Here is a 6784-nt window from a genome sequence, read left to right on the forward strand (position 1 = left end):
TGCATTCAATTAAATATAGGTTGAAAAGTTTTTGCAAACCATTGCATTCTGTTTTATTTACATTTTACACAACGTCACAACTTTTTGGGGACTGCAGTTTGTTATTGATTCATCGACTTGGTCGTTTATTTTGCAAAATAAAAATCATTTGCTGGTCCCAGCTTCTCTAAAATGTGTTTCACATGATTTTTAACTGAGCAGCTTTTGGTTTTGGACTGTTAGCTGAGACTGAAATACATCCTGGAGGTGTCATTTTGGTTTCTCAACATTTTTGTACCCTTGAAATACTAAACAATCACCTGCAAATAATAGAAGAAAATAATCACATTAGTTACAGTCCTACATGTGATCACGTTGTGGGCTTGATCTGGTGTAACATTACCTATTTGAATGTCACCCTTTCTGTCCACATTTCCTGCATTTCCATGTTTTATGTTTTGTTTTTAATATTCTTTTTAAATACACCTGAAATTCTTTGATCCAGTGTACAAAGGCTGTTTCAAAAGCTTCAAAGAAAATATGAGTATCACTTGGAATTGTATTGTGTAATGTGGATTATGTGCAATTCATTATGTAATTTGTTTTACCACAACTGTGGAGGCATTTTTGTGTGCAGCATTTGAGTCAAAGATAAATTTCCCCACAGGGACAATAAAGTACATCGTATCGTATCGTATCGTATCGTATCGTATCATTCCAATATTAGTGCCAATATCACACCTGAGTTTTAGTATCAGACACCACAAGTTCTGGAGGGGTCTGCAACCTGCAGCTCTGGAGATACATGTGGCTCTTTTGTTCCTCATATGGAAATTCAAAAATATTTGTCATAGCCTGTGTCTATGATTCGGCACCTTTTCTTCAAAATTTTGCAGGTTTGTGCCAAATCCAAAAAACACAAGAAACATCTGAGAATTAAGTCGTCGCTCCAGACAGACTTTTCTTTTGTTTTTTATGGGCTAAAAATGTGTCTTTTGACGGTAAAGGCTGCAGATCTCTGTCCTAAAAGAACCCTAACTTTCAGGACACACTGTACCCAGTGTGGGTACAGCTGTGATGAGCACTTTTCAGTCAGTATAAGAAAAGTATTGATCATCAATACGCTGCCTTATTCTCTGAAAGCAGGGCCGGTGAGTCCAGAGAGCAAACGTTAGTTGTATATTTCAAACACATAATCACAGATTGGTGTGCAGCCAAATTGCGTGGTGCAGACCAAATGAAATACAGTAATTAACTTTTAGGAAAAATTTCAGAGGCATTAGAAGAAGTAATTTATAATAAAATACTCCCACACTTGTACATTTGAAGAAATGAGGAAAGAAAACAAAGAGGAGGTGGAAAGTAAAGAATGAGGGAGTGCAGAGATAAAAGGTGGGGAGTTTGTTTAACAGTCTGTCAGGAAATGTTGAATCAGTGCGTCTGATCGAGACCTCCGAGACGCACCGTCTCCGAAATGAAGTGGAAACTAAATGGATCCATGTTCGTGGAAGAATTTCTTTGTTTACAGAGAGGTAAAGAAGAGGAAATGAGAAAAAGACAAGAGGGCAGACAAATCTAAGATACGCCGACCAAAAACCAATATGTGAGAGCATTAAAATAAAAAAAAACTTCCATAACTTCTTTCTATCTCGCGTTCCTGCTCTTTTCTCTCTCAGTATCTCGCCTCCGTCCGCTCCCGTTTTCTTCCCGTGAAAACTCATTTCTCAGGATTTATAAAGTAACATTATCTCGCAACAAGTGTGGTGATATTCCTTTATTTCCCCGGAGAAGGTTGACTGAACACCCACCTGCTTCACATTCACTTAATTCCGCACATCTATAACTGGGAGACGCCAAACGCAACCAGACTCGACTGAAGTTTGTGACACAGATAAGACAGGTTTTCATTCAGTTTCCTGCCTGTGTTTTTCGAGTCATACTACAGGTTCAAATAAAGATGGATTAAAAAAAAACAAAAAACAAGGGCTGGCAGCTGCTGGAGAGCGCTGGGATGAACTTATAAAATGCTGTGCATGGATTTTTTTCTATGACAAATTGATATTAGCTAAGTGGCTAAAAAGAGGAAAACCCTACGCATCGACCCTTTTACAGCCGACATCATCGAAAAGCTGTGCACGCATTTCAGCAACAGAAGCAGCGATCCGTCCAGACGAGTTATCAAGCTGCAAAGGTTGAATTAAACATTTTACCAGCACCAGAATGTCTGTTCGCTGAGTATATGATACTTCTGAATCGATATTCCTATAACTTTCCGACAGGATCGTGACCGTTTCAGAGCAATTGGTGGCGTCTACGGATGCAAGCTATTAAATGCGTCGGCTGGTCTGAGGACGCGATCAAACCTGCTCGTGTTTGCAGCAGCTCATTGACAAGCTGTTGCGCTCCGCTGTACTTCCGTTGCCAAAATGGGAGAAATGCCAGGTTCCTGCTTTTGCTTTTAGCATTTACCAGGCAGTTCTCTTCAGGCCCCAAAAACATGTCTTTAAATAATTACATTAATATCATCAATGTGCAACGATAAGTTGATGAGGAAAACTGTTGGGGGCAGCCCTACTATTTTGCAAAGATGCACAAATAGCAATTGCCGTGCTACTTTCTGGTCTGACTAGAGTCTTTCAGTAATTTATCAAAATTTAGCAGGACAATTGTTTCATAACTAGATTCAGTCCAGACTTTAAGTCATAAGCTTCATCTAAAGCCATGTGAAAACAAGTAAATCTTAATTTTTCCGGTGGTAGATTTAATCATTTAACAAAATATTTAAAAAGCTTATAGAAGTACAGTAAAACCCCAATGTGATGTAGAAATGGATCGAATCTCATTTAAGTCTTGGAAGCTTTTTCACCAACAGAATAATAATATTCTTGAGAAATTACTGAAAACTTGAAAGCAGAGTTCCAAAAAACCTCTCCATCATCCTTTAAAAACCGATATCAGACGCCGCTGTTGTTGAGCAGGGATGGATTTCTGGATAGGTGGAGACAAAAACATCTGGTTCTGCTCAACATGACTGACATTCCTCAGGGAAGAGGGAGTCAGAGAGCAGCAGGCTGGATGGTAATGAACTGCTCCCATCTGAACCCTCTCCCAGTGGGCAGCCCTGCACATCACAAGTATGAGGTGTTGACCATGTAAACAAGATGCCACGATTTCCATCTTCTGATGCAACCGAAGGGCGCGGGGATTCGGCCGACGCCGCGGCCTTCATGTAAAGTTATGACTTTTCCAAGGCGGCCCATTACTGACTCAGAGAGCTTCAGTGACTTCAGTGCATTAAAATGTTCTTAACTGGTTTATTACTCAAGTTTTTCAATATGTCAAACAAGTTGGAAAATACCTCCAAGTATGACTTCAGAGGATTTTCCAAATTTCCTTTTGTCATTCCATGTCAAATTGAACGTCTCAGATTCCAAGAATTCCTTGACAAACGCACTGGAGAGAGGAACTTTGTCCTTTTTGAACATGCTTGATGTCTGTCCTCTCTTCTCCTTGGGGATGAATGACTTGGCTCTCTATCTTAACCTCGACTGCCCCAAGCAATAAATGGATTTCTCTATTTCAGTCCGAGGCTGCGTGTCAGATGGACATCAGCACTATAAGACAAGGATGGAGTCTCCCCATTCATTTCTCCATTCACAACTTTTAAAGCAAGATCTGGTTAAATGTAAAGACTGTCTAATCGAAATTTGATAAAAAAAAAATAAAAAAAAATCAGAAAATATTTCATCCATAAAATATGAGCCAGTTTCACCAAAATGAGTGAATATAGTTGTAAAGGGGTATAACTTGATGCCTAGTTTTTCCAACCTAATTCTTCTCTCATTTGTGGTCTGATACACAGTAAATTAACCAAATTCAGTGCCCCATATTACTACTTTCCATTCCAAACATGGTGCTCATAAGGACTGGGTGTTGTAGTCTCACACAGCCACTCCTATCTCTGAGCTCACTAGCTAACTAGCCAAGAAGCAGCTAAAGTAGCCACTAAAAACATGTAAATCTGTCTGCCAATTAGAAAACTTGCATGGCGTGAACTGCATGAAGTTGAGGCAGAGCTGCCTGAGGACAACACAGTTGAAGAGCAGAGCTCATGAGCAGCCAATCAGGGGAAAGTGGGCTTTTAGGGGTGGGGGCTTAAAGGCAGGATGGACTGAGGAGCTGCAGAAAGGGACATTATAAGATAAGTAAGGATGTTTTTGCCTGTCTGGTGGGGTCCCAAAGTAAAAATCTAGAACTTTAAATGAGTTTAGGTCCCCTTTAACCTGCCAACAATGTGTACATCACCTGTAAACTCTGGCAGGCCAAGCACATCTGGTACTTACACAGGTAAGAACTCACAACCACTGTTTGGTGGAAATGTAGTCATGAAATCACAACTTATCAGAGCAGCATCAATTACATAAAATCAACAAAGCCTCCTGGGTTACAGGGTGAAATTTTGACTCAGCTGCTTCAGTTTGATTTTTCGTAATCGCAGACATCTATTTTTAGGGGTAAATACAATCCATCACACCCCATACCTCTGTATCTCCGCGGAGCCTAATCGAGCAGAAATGCAATATAAAAAATAATATTGCAAACACACAATCGAACTCCAGTCAAAAGACGCGGCTCCCACCCAACACAGCAGCAGCAGCAGCACCAGTGAAAATCAGAACTTCTCCCTCTCTCTCTCTGCAATAGAAAATGAAATGCCAAGCCTGGCTAAGGACATAATGAAAAAGCTATTATCAGCATGAGCTTTCATCAGCACTGCATTCAACCATGTTCAATACAAACTGATTCTCTCATCTCATGCTGTACCCATCTGAATGCTGGGATATAATAAAGGAGGTGCGATAAGAGAGAGAGATCACAATTTTTTTTTTTCCCTTCGTTGCATCAGCACATTTACAGACGAGGCAAAGTTTTCATGAGCCACATGGACACATTCGCCGCCGCCGCAAAGGCCAACACAATCAACCTCTCATTGTAAGATGATCAAATCATTAGTACAGCCTGTACATACTGTATACGAACACGTTCCTTTCCTCCTACACCCGTGTCCATTCACCTGTGAGCCGTTCTCTTGCTTTGTTGTGTTGAATTCTTGATGTATTTATTCTCTCCACAAGTCTTCTTCCATCTGTCACCTCCAGCATTACTGTCTCTGAATTCAAATACAGGCGCTTCATGCAATATGCAATGAAATACTGAATTATATATAGATCATAATACAATATTCAAACTATATCCAGCATATATTAAGGTGTAATGAGGGAGGGGATGAATCCAGGCCTGTCAAGTATGAACAATGCATCAAACTGAAAATGATTTGGAGATATGACAGCTACAATGTGATGCTCGGTAGCTTCAATATTTTGTAAATACTCCTCTGGTGAAAACAATTAGAGGCTGATATAAAATGTACAGCTCTGCAGGGACAGACTGAATTTTTAGTTTTATAATTCAGCGCTTAACTTCAGAGCAATGCAACACTGGATATTTCAAAAGTCTTAAGGGATAATTTTAATTTACTAGAGCAGCCGTCTGTTTTTCAGAGCTTTGGACGTCATTTCTGTCAGTTATGATAATATCGTGCACACATAAGTGCCGTTTGGGCCTGAATATACAGTGACATGTTAATTTTCACATCATGGAAAAGTCTTATTGGGTGAAAAGAAGGCAGTTGCATAACTGGATCACTTAATATAGATTATTAATGTCACACTTTTTGCCTGCTACTTTATCTCTGTAATTTGTAGTGACAATTATTTGGTTAAAATATTAGAATTAGAAAGTTAAAAAAAAAAAAATTATTACAAGGAACTGAGGGAAGGTAAAGTCACCAACAGAGGAGCCATGACTAATAATGATTGAAGAAATCTACCTAATGGAAAAAGTGATTTACATCCTGAGACTGCAAGAAGCACAAATGGAAGAAAAATGGGGGAAATGGACATTATGCAAGATTCAACGGGACTGAAATATAATGGGATTTCTCTCTCTCTCTTTTTTGCTGCCGTCATTGTTTAATGTCGCTATTTGCAAAAAAAACAAAGTTGCAAAAAGATGTGAAGTTGTCTTTGAACGGAGCAAGGACAGGTCCATGCTTTGCATAGTGAGCCTGCTGCATCAACAATGTTGCATTATGGGATGTTTGTAGCCTTAATGTTGCTAAGCTAATTGCTAACTTGTCACTTTAAGGTCCTTTAGAGTTGAGGTGCATGTGGTTCTGTTTATATGGACATGCTGGTGTCATCTACACTTAAAGGAATAGTTCATCTCAAAGTGAAAATCTACTCACCCTCATGCTGATTGATGGTTGGGTTTAGTTTTTAGTCGCCCAGTTCAGACTGTGTGCACCTGAACATGGCTCCATGGTGTAAATAAAATTTTACAGGCAAGAGGCATCTTATGTTTTTTTTCTTCTGCTGTTTGAAAACTGGTCACCATTCACTTCCATCGTTTGGGAGATTCTGCGACGTTGTTTTCCTGTGAAACTCCAGCAGTGTTTTGTGGACTAAAAAAATCAAACCTGACCTTCAATCAGCATGAGGGTGAGTAGATAATGACTGTGTGATTGTTCGAAGGCGACATGATTTCTGCATTTGACAGTCGCGTCACCAGTGTACGCGGTGACTGACGCCTATGTCGTTACCACAGCAACCCATAGAGGTTGACAAATCCATTCTGATCACTTGCATATAACAGTGTGGACAGTCTGATCTGGGGCCTCATTTTTAAAAACCCTAATGTTCTCAAACTTAGTCTGAAGATCATTTCGCACAGCGTGTTTACGTTT

The sequence above is a fragment of the Lutjanus erythropterus genome, chromosome 22 (genome assembly GCF_056507025.1).
Source record: "Lutjanus erythropterus isolate fLutEry1 chromosome 22, fLutEry1.hap2, whole genome shotgun sequence".
Classification (NCBI taxonomy): domain Eukaryota; kingdom Metazoa; phylum Chordata; class Actinopteri; order Lutjaniformes; family Lutjanidae; genus Lutjanus; species Lutjanus erythropterus.